This window comes from Ambystoma mexicanum, chromosome 1p, assembly GCF_040938575.1.
Source record: "Ambystoma mexicanum isolate Mex_15411 chromosome 1p, UKY_AmexF1_1, whole genome shotgun sequence".
NCBI classification, from domain to species: Eukaryota; Metazoa; Chordata; class Amphibia; order Caudata; family Ambystomatidae; genus Ambystoma; species Ambystoma mexicanum.
In genome coordinates this window covers 112,381,292-112,398,417 of record NC_090921.1, presented here as the reverse complement: position 1 = coordinate 112,398,417, position 17,126 = coordinate 112,381,292, and positions in this window count along the sequence as shown.

Sequence of the window (17,126 nt, the reverse complement as noted above, 5' to 3'; positions counted from 1 at the left end):
TTGTATTTAAAAAGAACCTTAACCATCACATACAAATCATGGTTTTAGAGTTACCGAAGGTTGCCGCCATGATGCCTGTCTGCTTAGCTATCATGAATCTGTACTGGAATCCAGTTGCATGGATAAAGGAATTCTTTGTTGAAAGAGTTATGGCAGCAATTGATAATAACATCCTCGAATACGTCGATCCGATGATAATTCTAGGCGGAGACCTCAACATTCATTGCATTGGACAATCCCTATATAACTTGAAAAGCCAGGCTGTAGTTAAAAACTATATCGAGAGCTCCAATGCCAGACCGTGGAAAATGAAAATTCATGAGCAGAATTTCCATCTATTGAACGGCCTGACTAGTGGAGACACTCCGTGGTACAAGGGGGGTTGTCCTGACGGATATGTTTAAACGGTCTACTTTGTATTACTGTAAACCTAAAGTTGTTCTGTCATGGAACATGCATTCAAATTTCTTTTGTATGTGATAGTACTCAAACAATCAATTGAGGGCGCAGACAAAAATAGAAAGTAAATACAGCTTTTATTTATTTAGCTGTTCATGCATTTAGTAGTCATGCATTTAAACGTTTTTTGGAAAGATTTCTTTATATAAAAAAGATCAGTTTACCAAGTGTAATTTGTTTCTTGACATTTACACATCTTTTGTAGCAACTGAAATGGTAACACAATATAATTGTACATTGCTAAAGCAAATTAGTGCTTTTGATTTTTTTTTAGAAGAACCAAGTGATATCTCAAATACATAGTACAGCCAAACCAAGAAACATAATTAATAGTGTCACAATTGGTTGTATTTAGCCAGGCTAGAGGATGACCTAACACTCCAGCTGCTCCAACGTGGAAGTGAGGTGATCAAGCTGCAATCCTGGATTTTTTTTTGTGCTTTCCAACATGCTGGCCCTTGTTAAATCTTTAGTCGTGACTAAAATGACTCAAATTGATCATGATTTGGTAGAAGTAACCCTCTGCTTACCAACTAGGAAAAGTGCTACTGTATGTGATCATAAAGTAATGTTAGTACCAAGCAGAAACAGACTCCACCTTCTACCTCATGATATCTCGCAAGTAAATACTGTCTACAAGCATGCGCTAGTTGAGCGGAGCATTGATGGCAACTATATTCCGTTGTTCAGTGACTTTGTAATGACAAAACTATTTAGCAAGTCAAAACACAGGTCTGATTTCTAAATAGTTCAAATGAAACGTCAGCTGAACCAGGAAATTAGGCATATAAAATTGGCCGAAGGAAACAACATCAGATATGCCATGGAAAAATGCTGGCAACAGTATAAGAAATGGTTAATCAACCACAAAGATATAATGCCCCAGAGAGACGCTGAACAGATGTTGAAGACCTTAGCAGCAAAAGATTCAAGAACCTTGTGGCTGTTGCTGAATGAGCTATTTGGAAAACAGACACCTCTGCAAAGTAATGCCCTCCAAGAGAACGACTGAATTCATTTTTTTGATATATTATGTGGACAGTCAGTAAGTAAGGCGATACAAAGTAGATGCATCTATACCCCCCTATGGTCATTGGTATTTGAGAAAGAAGAGATTGAAGAATTGATTTGCAAAATCAGTAGCTCTCGTGCTTTGGGCCCAGGCGGACTTTCCTATGCAATGCTTAAGAAAGCTCCTGATGAATGGGCAGTGTTTTGTATGACCCTTTTCAGTGTGATAACAGCTAAGAAACAAATTCCGTAATCGTGTAAAACAGCTGTGGTCATACCTATTTTCTAAAAAGGCAATTGGGCAGACCCAAAGAATTACCAGCCCATTGCCTTACTGGACATTCTTGGCAAAATATTTGCCACTTTGATCTTGCATAAGTTAAAAGAATGGGTCAAGAAATCAGGCCACTTTGACCACAGACAAGCATGTTTTGTCGAAGGTGTGGGCTGTTGTCTAAATGTATTCATCCTTAACATCCTAAAATTAAGAGTCCTAAAGGAGGGAGCGAAAATCTATGTAGCAGCTGTGGACCTGACGCAAGCCTTTGACAGCATCAACAGGGAGCTACTGGAAAACTGCGATTGCCCCCTCAAATCTTGGAACGAATAAAGCCCCTCAATACGAATAAGGCTGAATTATTCAGGCCAACTAACTAACAGAATACCAGCCTTCAGAGGGTTAAAACAACGTTGCTCTCTTGCAGCAGAATTATTCAATCTCTTCCTCTCAGACATAAAAGATCTGCTGTCTTCTGCTGGTTCATTTCCACCAAAACCTCGTGGGATATCGTTTGGAGGGAGGTTGTACGTCGACGATCTCCTTTTCCTAGACCAAACCCTGATCGGCTTACAGAGAAAACTGGCTAATCTTCACACTTACATCATAGCCAACGGGCTGCAGAACAATGCTTCCAAATCAGTAGTTTTGGTTTCCAAAGGCCAAAGGTGAAGAAGGTGTGACAAAGCTTAAAATGGCGGATTGCAAGACAAAATACTAGCCAAGGTCACTAGTACGAGATACCGTGGCATCAACATAAATATGAGCATAAATGATGTACTGCGAATAGGCGAACTAAAGTCCAAAACAAAGAACTTGGTGAAAAAAGATGCCATCACCCACAGAAAATGTGGAAAGTTTTGCCTGTTTCCAGTAGTCAAATTCCCAAACTGACCTATGGCGCAGAAGCGTTCCTTTGTCTCCCTTGGGGGGTTTGGAGCACCTTGGACAGTCTATTATGGAAGAAAATCCTAAGGCTGCCGAGATGTGTACCTACACCCATCATAAAACACAAATTAGGATTGGTATCAATCTATGCAGCCGTTGTAATACTAATCCGGATGCAGCAAAAAACTATTTATGTAACTGGGACTGTATAAATACGGAAGAAGCAAAAACCAAGCACAATCTCTATGACTACTTAATAAATGACACCAAAGCAAGGAATGTTCTCCCAAAATACCTGATCAGATTCCAAAGTCCCCACCACAGATATGTATTACTGCGTAACAGACTGAATATTCTTCCAACTAATCAAGTTCTCTCATCAAGACATAAGGGTATTGGTGACACAGATGCTTGTAGACTATATAAAATACAAAGAGAAACATTAATGGTCCTCTGCTGTCTGGAACTGAGAGAGAGTGCAGGGCCATCAGATATGTCTAACCCAATAACATGCTTAACCCTATATGTACTTTATGTACAATAAAATGTTTAACCCTATACTATATGTATCCAAACCCACTAACCAATCCCCGATCCCCATAGGTTTTGGATTTTAGATTATGTTATGATCTCATGGATAACAGTTTGTTAATACATAAACAAATGTTTTGAATTTGCTCTCTAAATGTCACAAACTTTAATGCTTGCATGCTGTCCCTGCTTCGTTTGGATGCCTTGCACTTTGTCTACTCCGTCATTGAGTCTGGTTTGGATTGACTTCAGTTCTTCTGGGTTGTTTGGGACTTTTGTGTCATCGGATTGTCGAGGGATCCCATCGTGGCCCCCGAGGCCTGCGGAGATGACCTATGGAGAGCAGGAGCATGTGCAACATAGAATGGTCAACAGGAGCTCCCTTGGAGGAAAGTCCCATCCGGTCCCTGCAGGCCTCACATAGGGTGTGGAGGATTGCAGGCTAAGAGCAGAGAGTAAACATCGAAGGCCATCAGCAGATCCATGGATATAAAGTTTGACGCACAGATGAATATGTCATCTATAGCGAATTCCCCTCCCTCGGCTCAATACCGCCCAGGTGAGCATTGTTATTCACTGAGGCAACTGTTCCACTCATATCCCAAGCAGATACAACAAATGATGAACACAATGTAAGCTAAAGATGGCGAGAATGACCAGAAAGGCAATAGAACTATATACACGCATCCACTAGACATGAAGCACATGTCCACTCAACACAAAGAAAACGCACTAGGTCAAATGTGCATTTATACCATGAAGAATATTAACATTTGCAACCATAAAGACATGAAGAACATAACATAAGCAATAAATGAACTGAATGCAACCCAAACGACACACGAGTGTAGCTCACTAACATGGTGTCAAAGGTGGGCAAAAGATCAAGCAGCAAAAGAGCGCTAAAGCCACCTTTGTCGTGGGTCTGTGCTGCCTCGTCCATAACAGAGATCAGGACACTCTTGGTTCCCCGCCCTGGATGGAAGATTGAAGATTCTTCGAGAAAAGTGGTGAGCAAAGGACAGACTAGAGATTCCAAAAGCTTCATAAAAAAGGTGAGAAGAAAGCTAGGAACAAAAAACGACCCTAGCAGTCACCTAGATATTAGCTAAATTGTCATAAATATAGAGTGAAATAATTTGAAACACAGTCCTCTCACACGTGACCCATAATTCAAGAATGATGACTATTCATTAGTCCAAACACAGATAAGACACCTGCTTTACCCGTCATGCATATTCCCAAAACACAGGGCACCGTACAAGGTAATCTACAAAGCTGATCACACGGGCTCATGGGCTCGAAGATGAGGGATGCTATTCTTCTTGAATTAAACAAATAGCTTGTGGACCTCTCTACCCCTACTCACAATTTGGCTCATGTGTTGATGACCTGTCAGTTGCCCAAGGTTGGTCAGTAGAATGCCAATCAATGAGAACCGCTAAAGCCAGGCTGCCTATTATGTTTTCGGCCAGCCAATAGTATATTTTATGATGATGTATTTTTATTTTTATCAATTTAGAGGGGGTCTCAGGAGGATCCATCAGATACGCATAAACCAATTGAAAGTTTAAACCTTATGATTTGATTTGATTTGACAGGCATTTACAGAGCGCAACGTTTGCCAGAGGTCATCTTGGTGCTAACCTAGCAAGAGGATGGCAGAGTGTGACTAAAAAAGCCAACTCTTCAGATCTTTATGGAAGGCAAGGTGGTTAGTTGTAGCTCTGATTGAACTGGGTAGAGCATTCCAAAGGCCGGACGTTGCTACGGCAAAGGAACAACCACCAGTGCAGCAATATTTTACAGCAGGAACAGGCAGCAGACAGGCATCGACCGAGTGTAAGACCTGTCTAGGAACATAGGGCCAGAATTTAGCCTGTAAATATTCTGCACTGCATCCATAGAAGGCTCAGTGACCAAACATTGGGACTTAAAGTGGAAGCGCTTGATCACAGGGAGCCAGTGGAGTTGGGTCAGAATCTGAGAGATATGGTAGCAATGGGGAGTAGCTGTACAGCAGAATATTGAAGGACCTGGAGACGCTGTAGGAGAGGGAGAAACAAGAGCAGACACTACAAACGCGTGAAAGTTCACAGGAATGAACGGCAGAAGCCAACATAGGAGTTTGAGTTGAAAGTGACCCCTTTGGAAAGAGGCGCCAACCCGGGTTTCCGTAGGCAGGGAGGAAGAGAATTTTGCTCCAAGATCGTTAACAGTAGTGACAGGTTTCGGAAAAGAACCAAGAAAGGAAGGCCAGAAATCAGGGGTCCAGAGAGAGGAAGCCATGAAAGGGCCTACTACCAACACCTCAGTCTTGTCTCCATTCAGCTTGAACCTGTTGTTCTGCATCCATTCTCCCACAGCCTCAAGACACCCCAGAACCTAGCCACCAACTCAGGGACAGACATGTCAAGGCGCACCACGATCTGTGTATCGTCTGCATAAGAATAGCAGAGGAAGCCGTTGGAGAAGATCAATTTGGTCAGTGGTTGAATGTAGATGTTGAAAAAGACTGGGGAGATAGCAGACCCTCAGGGGACACCACAGGAAAAATTAACCGCCTCAGAGAGGAAAGTGGGAAGTGAGAGGGTTTGATGATAAACCCTGAGAAAAGAGGTCAACCAAGCCAGGACGGGACCCAAGAGGCCGGCTCTGACTAAGTGACCGAGCAGGATACCATAATCAATGGTGTCAAAGGCGGCCGAAAGAACAAGCAGCAAAAGAGCGCTAAATCCACCTTTATTAAGGGTCTGTGCTAGGTCGTCCATAACAGAGACCAGGACACTGTTGGTTCCCCGCCCTGGATGAAAATCAGATTGTGAAGAATGGAAGAAGGAAGATTCTTCGAGAAAAGTGTTGAGCAAAGGACCGACTAGAGAGTCCAATAGCAGGTGGATAAGATGGGGTGGCAATGGTTTTAATGATGCTAAGTGGGATCGGATCTTGGGGGAGGATGACTTAAGATGACAGATAGCAGTCGCAATATTGTTGAAAGAGAAAGAGGGGATAACAGACCATGATGCAGTATCATGGCGGTGAGGCAGCTAAATGAGGCATCTCTGCACTGATATTGAACCTAATAGTTTTGTTTTTGTGAACAGAGAAAGAAGACAGTGAGTCGCAGAGTTACTGCGAGGGAGGAACCAGATCGAGAGCCAATGAGGAAAGGCGGCGTATGATCTTGAAAAGTTCTTTAGGCTGGTTGAGAGACTTCTCAATCAGCAAAGCAAAGAACAGCTGCTTGGCATTACAAGTGGCATGATGATATTGATGCGTGGCCTGAGTCAGTGCAAGTTTAGCTGCTAGGACATAAGAGAGTCTCTGCTGGCGCTCTCGTTGTCTTCATTTCAGGCGCATAGCTCGGATATCCTGAGAGAGCCATGGCTGCTTAGGCCGTGCTTAGGGTATTGACCTATTAAGGGGGTTGGGGGGCTATCAGCCTCTGCCAATAAAGTGTTGGATAGCAAGCCAAAATACACATGGGCGGTATCAGAATGGCCGGCAAGGATTTGCACAGAAATCGCATCTGGTTGAACAGAACGCCAAACACGACGGGGAATGGTGTGGATGCAAGTGCCCAGTTTAGGGGTCCTGGGGTCCCACATAAAAGGGACAATAAGGTGATTGGTCTAAATCACAGGAAAGGCAGGGTATACTAGAACCACAGCCTCAGGGGAGAAAATGAGATCAAGTGTGTTCCCTAGCCTATGCGTGGGTGGGGCCTGATATTCGTATAAGAGCAATTTCCTTCATGATGACAGGAAGTTCTGAATCTTAAAATCACCCACATCGTTTACTTTAAGGTTGAAATCCCCTAAGACAAGTAGATGGGCATGCCTAAGCTTGCTATTGGCCACGAAATCTAAGAAGGCCGCTCTAAATAGGGGGTCGTTGCCATGTGGGCGGTAGACAATCAGCAAAAGGAAGCAACAGTTTGATCCAAGGGAGAGACGCACAAGCATGGCTTTCATGTTGATCTGGTGACTAGTAGTCAAAATAGGGGCTATGAAAAGTGAGCAAAAAGCAATGACGATTCCTCCACCAATCCTGGGGGTGGGGGCGGTCAATATTCAGTAGCTTGTAGTTGGGTGGTAACAGTTGAACCAGCGAGAGGTCAGAGGGTTCCTCCAGCCACGTTTCCTAAATGCAGGCAAAATCTGTCATGGTGTCGCAGAGAAGGTCGTGGCAGTGGGCAGTATGAGCCACGAGGGAGTGAGAGTTAAAAAGCAGGCCTTTGAGTGGGGCAGTGAAAGAGTTCGGTCTGACTCCCCATAGTGCCCTCCAGCCTTTCAGTAATACCGTGGCGAGTGGTGCGAGAATACAGTCCAGAACGTACTGTCATGGTATGTGACCAGGTAACCAAGCTGCCCGTACCAGGCTTGACTTTGGTGCAACTTCGTTGTTCGCTGCGCCTTCTGGGGCGTACTGAACGAAAATGACACATGCTATTGCAGAGGCCAATCCCCTGCAGGCCAAGCGAATGGCCACAGAAGACAGACTGCAGTGGGTGAGTGCAGCCAGAGAAAGCAAAGACAGATTCGGCAACCGGGACGAGCCCCAGAGCAAGCAGAGGCCAGGCAACCTCTTGCCACACTCGGCTTAAAAGGAAATCAAATAACTAAAATAATAATGGAGGAAGATAAAATATTTTTTTTAAAAAAAAGCTATGATAGAAACAAGATACAATATAGCTCCCAATCACACGCCGCGGCCCGGGAATAGGGCCATAAAAGGAATGGAACATAAAAATAATGTAAACACATTAAAAACTGCAATTAAGCACAGCGTTCACTTAATGTGATTCTAAAAGCAGAGATAACTCATCATCATACCTGCTAGGTGATAGAATGTATACTTAGACCATTACCCTAACCAATCCCCTTACCCCGTAAGTTTTGTATTCTGACTTCGTCTTCATGATGTGTTTTTGGTTTCAAATATGTTTTGCATGAAGAGCTCAGAGAATCGCAGGATTTAATGCTTGTATGCTTTCCCTGCTTTATGTTGAATCGTTAATAAAGCAGGTTTGGCCTTTCACTTTTTTCTTTTTGAAATTTTTTTTTTTATTATTTCCAACCTGTACACTTTACAGTTCAACAGTGAACCCAGCATCCCCCACAGTCTATTTCAATCCACTTCTGCTGGTGTACCATTCTCCTTGTCTCCCGAAGGGCCATCTCCTACGTAGGTTCACTCGGTCTGATCCGGACAGTGTCGCTACTAATTGTTTCCAAGCACTTAGCGTGTACATTTCTTCCTCCCCTCCCCTAATCACAGCCTCATTCCACACTGTTGTTTCAGCATTTGCCTATTTCTGGAGGTCATGCTACCAAGAATCCACACTCGGTCTCCTGTTTGCTTTACAGCCCATTGCTTTCTTAAGTTTGGCCAGTATATATGCCAGGTCTTTGAGTTTGCTAACATGTTTAAGTTTACGCGGCCCGGGGAAACCCCCCAGCATGCATGCCCACGGGGAGTTTACATCCAGATTCATATCTTTCCCTTTCAAGCGTTGAGCCACCTCACTCCAGAATCCCTTTATTTCAGGGCATGCCCAGAACATGCGCACCATCCCCACGTGCTCCTATCCGCATTTCGGACATATCTGTGTCCCAGCTCTTTTAAACGTTGCCATTCTTAGGGGTCAGATATGCTCTATGGGTGATATACAACTGAATCTGTTGCAACCTCGCATTTCTTGATACTTTTTTGTGATACCCTTGTGCTCTAATCCATAACCCATCCCCCATTGCTTCTCCCACCTCATCCTCCCAATCCTGTCTCATTTTGCCCACCTCTTTTCCCACTTTGGACATCAGCAGCTCATCAGAACCGCTTCGGGCCATGTTCCTCTTATACATTTTAGCAACCTAACAAATGTGATATATTGTCCTCGATGTAATCCGGAGTCAGCCATGAGTACATTAAACTCTACTGCCTTCCCCTCCTGCTAGACATTCCCCAAGGTCGCTAATCAGTGTGGTTCACCTTTCTCCTTATCTGCTCTCTCGTTTGTCCATCTACTCCCACTAGTGCCACTAGCGGCATCTGTGGGGAGCACGGGTGTGGGTTCCCAAGCAGCTGGCAGGCCCTCTGCCACATTTTCCTCCCTAGGTCCAGCAGTCTTGTCCTTCCTCCCTGCTGTGTTACTGACACCCACATCCACTCTTTCAAAAAAATAGGGGACACATTCGGCTCTCAACAATTTAGACTCAGACGTAGGATCATCCGATAATCACCTAGCGACATATTGTAGTCTACTAGCTTCAAAGTTGGGCAGTCTAATGCCCCCGTGTTCATACGGATTTTGAAGCTTCCATAGTGCTATTCTATGAATGGAATTATGCCATTTGAGCCCTCTACACATGCTATGCAGTTTAACGAAGAATCGTTTGGTTATCATATAAAGTATGTTCCCGAAGTAGTGTAACAGACTAGGCAGCACCACCATCTTCAGCAGTGCTGCTCTCCCCATCATGGTCAGAGGTAGCTTGGACCAAAAATCCATGCTGTTCTTGATTTTAGATATTGCTTTCTCTGTGTTCTGTTCGTGTTCCTCTACGACGCTATGATATATATCGACTCTGAGATATCTAAACGTCCTATTCTCCCACTTTATTTGTAGTACAGGTAGTTCCTGTTGCGGCATCCTTACATATCTGACAAGGGGGAATATGCTTGACATTTTAGGGTTAACTGTGATGCCAGACAGCATTGCATACCTCTCCATAACCTCCAGGATATATTCTAGGTTCTCCTCTCGATATTTCAGGTATAGCAGCACGTCATCTGCGTACAACGATATCAGGTATTGCCCACCCCCAGTGGTAATTCTTACCTCCCCAAATTGCTTTCTTAAGTACGCCGCTAAGGGCACTAGCGCCAAAATAAAAAGCATTGGGGACCATGGGCATCCCTGCCTTGTGCCTCTTCCCAGTTGCCATTGTTCCAATATGGTCGCCCCGTCCTAACTCATGCCATTGGTTTGCTATGAAGCAATTGCACCCTCTTCAGGTGAGCGGATCCAATGCCATACTCCTTCAAAACCGCCAACAGCCAGGGCCATTTAACCGAGTCGAAAGCTTTCACTGCATCCAGTGAAATTCTTGCTATTTCCTGAGAGCTTCCTTCTGTTCGTTCTATAATATGATGGAGTCTTCTAAGGTTGTCAGAGATATTCCTGTGTGGGACATACCCGGTGTGGTCCAAATGTATGAGTTTATTTATGATTGGTCTTAGCCTATTCGCCATCTCCGCTGTAAGTATAAGGAGCGGGATGATGATCGCTTCCCTGAGGGACTCCGGCAATGTGCCTATATTAAACGCTTCATTGAGCATCGGCAGCAGCGTGGGAGTAGGTCCACACTATATGTTTTATAAAAGTTGCTTAAGAGCCCATTAGTTCCTGGGCCTTTACTGGTAGGCAAGTGCTTGATAACGTGTTCTAGTTCCTCAATTCTGATTGGAGCCTCTAGGTTTTCTCTTTCTGCAGCTTTGAGTTTGGGAAGAGTAATCTCTGTTAATGCTTCCTGTATATCTATCTCCCCCCTCTCAGTCACCTCTGTATACAATTTCTGGTAATATTCAAAGAAACAATCATTGACCCCCTCTTAGGTGTCCCGTGTCTGGCCACCCCCACCCTCCACTTTCCTTATCGGTTGTCCGGGGTGTTCACTTTTGTACAACCAGGCAAGAAGCCTACCTGCTTCATCTCCTTCTGCATGTTGCCCCTCTATGTATTTTCTATAGTTCAGATTACATAGTCTCGACCAGTGGTTCCAACATTCTTACTGCAATTGGCGCATAGTCTCGGCCTCCCCAGGGGATCTCGTACTTTCTTGCATGTTAGATTCCAATTTTCTCTCTGTAGTCTGCAATTCCTGTATAATGCCACCCTGTAAACCTTTCGACTTTGATATTGCCGCTCCCCTCACCACCACTTTAAATGCTTCCCACAGTGTCCCGGCTGATTCTACGCTGCCAGTATTGTGTCCTTTATTTCCGATCCCTGAACACTGTATTTTTCAACGCTTCGGCCCTCAGCCACATCGGAATCCTCGCTCTAGGCGGTGAGTTCTGCCATGTTACTAGCAAAGGTGCATGATCTGAAAGGACCATAGCTTTGTATTCTGCCCGCGTCATTCTCTCGGCTAGTTCTGTTCCTGTAAATATGTAATCTAACCTGGTGTACAGGTTTTGTGGAGAAGAGTAGTGCGAGTATTCCCGATCCTGTGGGTGGTGCATCCTCCATACACCCAATAACTGAAATTCATTCAGTAGGGTGCGCAATGCTTTCGCTACTGGGGTGGGCCTCCCCACCTTGTCATCCGATATGTCTAGTAGCGGGTCTAAGGTGAAGTTAAAATCCCCTCCCCATATAACTGCTCCGTCCATGTATGGGCAAACCTTGGTATATAGATTTTTGAAATAAATAGTGGTATCTTGGTTTGGAGCATGAATGTTAATGATACTCACTTCCTTATCTTCCACCATCACTCTTATTAACACCATCCTCCCGTCAGTACCTATGGTGGACTGTAACAACTGAAATGAGACATGTGGTGCTATCCATGTTAGAACCCCTCAGGCGTATACCGAGTATGCTGCCCCTAAAGTAGTGCCTTTCCATTTCTTAGCTACCACCTCTTGCTTCCCTTTCGTCAGGTGTGTTTCCTGTAACAGAGCCACATCTATTTTCTGTTTCTTCAGGTACATCATAACCTTATTCCATTGAATATAATTGTTTAATCCCCTGACGTTCCAGGTCACTATCTTCAGGTGTCCCATCCTATCCGATTCCTACTCTGGCAGCCTCGGTTCCCACCCTCCTTCTCATCACTCGTGGCTTGTTATTGTGGGCCCACTCCCCTTCCCACCACCTCCACTCCCTCACCCTCCCTCTTCCCCCCTACCCGCCCTCCCAAACTGTCTCTTAACCCAACCCTTGCCAACGCTCCCAACTCCCGCCTCCCTCCCACCTCTAACTAGCCCAGCTCCCCCTTCCCTCCCCCACAACCTCCCCAAACTGTTGCCCAGCTCCATCCCTGGATCTCAGGCTACCCCGCACCTAGCCCTCTTCTCTGTGTCACCGATACTCAGTACTCAGCAGGGGGATACCGCACAACCTGTATCCCAACTAACCTACCTTCCGGGGGATGATATTGTGTCTCCTGGTGCTGCTAGTCTACAGCAGCACCTACATCTCCTGCTTTAAGCTGACAGCATGTTGTGGTGCAAGTACACTTAAGCTCTTATGCAAATCTTACTAAACAATCTCAATATATCCTTCTTTATAATATAGTCACAAGGTCAATATATATGTTGTACATATCTGCCATAGTATTTACTTGTCCAACAGTAGGGCTCAAAGAACATACTGGTTCACTTATCCGTTCCACTCTTAGTCTGGTCATCCACTTCTGATGGGCAGTTTCTCGCGTCCAGCCATGCAGTCACTTCCTCTGGTGATTCGAAAAAAAGGGCCTTGTTCTTATGTAACACTTTCGTCTTTGCTGGATACAGCAGCATATATTTGTAGCCCGATGCACGTAACCTCCTCTTGACCGCCACATCGTTCAGGCGCTGCCTCTGCACCAAGAAAGTGTAGTCCGGGTATGCAGCAATGGTCGCAGATGCCCTGCTTATCGTCCTTATTTTGCAAAAATGCTCCAGGACCTTCTCTCTGTCTTTGTACTTCAATATCTTGGCGATGATTGGCCGCGGGGCGGCCCCCGGTGGTGGCTTCCTGACCAAGGCCCTATGCACTCTTTCCACTGTGAACCCCTGGTTGAGTGCTCCGCCCGTTATCCCTTGCAATAGCATGTTCTTAACATAATTTGTTGAGTCCGATCCTTCTTCGCCTTCCGGAAACCCCACAATATGTACGTTATTTCTGCGTGCACGCCCTTCTGCTTCTTCAGCTCTGCTCTCTAGGTTGCACACCTGTTGTTGTAGCGTGTAGACCTCCTTTGCATTAGTCAAGCAAGTTCTTTTGTTAGCTTCCCCTCCTTTTCTAGGCTTCCTGTGCGCTCGGGTAGTGCTCTGACATCTTGACGCAGTATATTCACATCCACACTCACTGCTTCAATTTTGAATTCAAGCGAGGTCCTCAATTCAGAGATAGCAGTGTCAATCTTGCTCTCCCAAGATACTTTTAGTTTGACTATAGCATCTAGTATCTGTTGGTCGTTAAGTACTAGGGTCCCTTCATCTTGCATACACTGACCCTTAGCTTTAGCACCTTCCATTGCCGGTGATGGTTTGGCAAACTCCTCTAGGGTTGACTGTTTCCCCTTGACTTTGGGCAGCTTAGATGCCATCTTCGTGAGGGTAAAGGCGATCGCATCAGATGCTGCTCTGTGTTGGGGGCTGTTTGTTCTGGCTCCTGGGGCTTCTCTGTTGCTTTCACTCAGCATTCGTGGTCAATGCTGTTTTAGCGCTATGCAATGCCGTCTGGCCTTAGCTGCTCTGCATTCATGGTGTTAGGGTTGCTTCCCACCTTATCGTATTATCCTTCTTGGGCCCTTTGTCTGGTATCGGCTCCTCCTGATTAAACAGCCTTGCTTAGTGGGGGCGTCTGCCGTCTCCCCTCCCTTAGGCCAGTAGGGGCCCTCTGCAGTGGCGACTCTCCTATTGCTTCACTGTCCTTAGGCAGTAGTAATACTCCTACTCCAGTGTGTCCAGACTAACTGTCGCTCTCATATCCTTCTAGGATTAGGGCCTGCAGCTCTGCCAGTAAACAAGTCTATGGCAGCCGGTTCTTCTGGTTATAGGACTGGATTTTGCTGCTCACCATGGCCGTCTTGCCAGTGCCAGCTCCCGCTACTGTCACTATCTATGAGGCCTCGATCGTAGGTGCATGGGGAGGTGATGTGATCCACCTGTTCTTCTATGGCATGCACCGCCCTTTCCAGCCACAAGCTGCTGCGTGTGCCCCGGTGCTAGAACTAAGATTGGGGTGTTCCCCTGAATTTTCTAGTAGCTCTCCTGAGCTCCTGTTCTGTGAGAGGTCACTTGCCAAAGCTAACTCCAGTAAAGGTTGGAATATTTTCCGGCACTGTAGCTTCCTCAGTTACTGTTCTGCCTGGGGCCCCAGATACTGTTTCACTCTTTCGCCGCAGTTGCAATTCCGGGGGGGTCTTTCTAGCATAGTTATCTTTCATTGGTGGGCACGGTTTGCGCTCACCGGCATTAGATACAGTTGTAGTGAAGTAGATATATTCCTGTCACTGCACATATAATGGGCCGTACTTATTACTGTTCCATCTGTGCCTGGGGACTTCCATGCGACCCTACAATTCAATCAGTCGCTAGTTCCTTCACAGTCTACATGGTATTACAATCCACCCTTATACGTTTATCCGGTTCTCTCCCCTCATCATATAACCGAAGTAAAGGCTGCCTGTTGCCATGCGTTCTCAAAGCCCTCGCGTAACGCCGCGTGAAAGGGCTTCTCAGCCGGGCACACCACCCAGGTAGTTACGAGCCGCTGAAGGTCTCCGCTTCCACTTTGGGGTGAAAATCCATTCAAGCACTGTATGCACCTTGCTATTGGGGCCCAGTCCGCCATGCCCTTTGTGGTCTTCCGAAGGCTCCCTTGGTTGTCAGCACAGCGTATGATTGCCTGCCCGCTTATTCCATACTGTGCACTGTCTGCGGCTAGCCATGCTCATTATCTATTGCGGTCACAGTGTTGTCCTATTTATTCTACCCGACGTCTCATTGGCATCCCCCCTTGTCTAGAAATGGGATGCCATTTTGCTTTTATGTCCACGCTTCCAACCAGCATTTCTTTTCCTTGTAGCTGTGTTTCTGCACAACGGTACTGTGCACGAATGATATCACCTTGCTCCCTTCATATTCACACAGCTGTCATTTGTGTTGCTAGTGCTCCATTCCAAACTTACGTGTGACGAAGGATTTTGAAGGATCGGCAAGAGACCCTAGGAAATACAGCCTATCTCATGGCTGCTTAGCCACGTCCCCCTTTTGGGCTTTTATTTTGACTATTTTCGTTATCGAATGTAGGATTTCCCAGCCTCTCATTTCTGCTTAAACTGGGGTTTTCCAGACCATCTTAACATAAGTTCTTAACATAAGCATGACATAGGCAGGTCAAAATGGGGGGAGGGGACTTTTGTATATTGGTAGATTGTGAAAAAATAAAGAGGTTAAGAGAAAAAGAGTTAGATTTTGACAATGGTCAGAAAATATCATGTGGTAAACCTTGTTACGGGGCAGTAATAAAAGAGAGACTTTTCGCCAAGGGGCAATACAACAACTGCATTGTATTTTGTTGTGTAGTGATTGCTAACGCTAGCCTCATGTTGTAAGATAACTGGGGTTTTGAAGAAGTGGATTTATATGTATTTGTGGAGGACGTGAAGGGGTAGTGTGGCCCGAGGAATGTGGTCCGATGGGGGAGCAGTGAGGAGGAGCCGCTCAGAGCTACAAAACCATTATATTAAAAAAAGACAGTCATAAGGGGGCACGAATGGGGTGGTGTTCAAACACAATTAGGATGCATGCTGAGCAGTCGAAAAGTAGAGCTTCAGGGTATATGGGGGGCATTTTTGTGGTGCCACTCAGAAGGATTGAAGGGCAGCGAGGTAGGGCCGCTTCGAGTGGAGTGACATTTTGTGGTGCCGCTCAGAAGGATTGGGTGACACTGGAGGTGTGGTCCCAGAGAGAGACTCGGAAGCATTCATTTGTTGAAACGTTTTGTGGGGAGGGGATTGAAAAGGAGGAGAAAAGGATACACGAGAATGAAAACAGAGTTTGGTAAGTATTGGGAAGTTGCATTATGAAGTACTGTAATGGGGGACATGCCACTCATTCATGTATGTAAAGCATTGCCCAGGTATAAGGACAAAATCCTTAAGTACCACACAGAATGGGTTAAAGACACAGCAGAAAAGATGTTTATGCCCTGGACACAAGCAGGCACTAATTCGAAGACAGTACTGCCACACATGTGCACATATTTTCATGCCGCATGTAAGGAAAAACAGTCACAAAACAGGTTGAGGTATACAGGAGAATTATGGAAAATGTATTCAGAAGACATGCTATAGCCAAATAGGAAGGAATGGATGCTAAACAAGCATGAAGATGGGCGCATGCCACACTCGGCTACTCCTCCTCTTCCTCAGAGCGAGGTGCAGTCCTCGACTGCACAGGGATTATACCCATTACACGTTTTAAGAGCAGTGGAAGGATATACTAACCCTGCATATGCATTTCCCGTGTATAGCAATGAAGACATCATAAGTGGAGAGCATATAAGGAAACAACAACCAGTGTCCACACATGTAGAACATGACTAGCATCGTGAATTGCAAGCCAGCCTAATGGAAACAGAGGAAGACATTCAGAGAGAAAGAATCAGGCAAGACGACAGGGGTGAGACATCAATAGAACTAATTGAATGGGTAGGAGGACAGGTAATGCTTAAATTAGATGCAAAGGGCTATCATACCGCTGATGGTATGCAAAAGACTCTGCAACAGATCCCATATCACAGGCAAGCGGTTATCAGACCGCCATTCTTACAAACACGTGCAGCGTCTAGAGACAGATCCCAGAACATGGGGACCGGGCAAACTGCCAGAATAACTTGACAAACCGATCAGAGGCCACAACTTTGAAATACACTTTTCTTTGATGTTTAAGCGCCTTACAAAAGCCCAATAAAATAAACTCCTTGCAGAGAGCTCTGATTTGAAATCCGTAAATAGATTAAAAATGTACTTAGGTGCATCTATTGCATTTGCTATTCACTGAGCACAAACCTGAAGAAGAGCAAAGCTTGAAACACGTGTAGGCTGGTTACTTGTTTCTCAAAGTGTTGTACCAACTTAAAATGATTAAATACTCTACATGACTACTGTTTCTTTGGTATGTGGCACACCTTGAGACTTGGTGTGTTTCAGATATTTAGATGGAAAGGGCATTGACA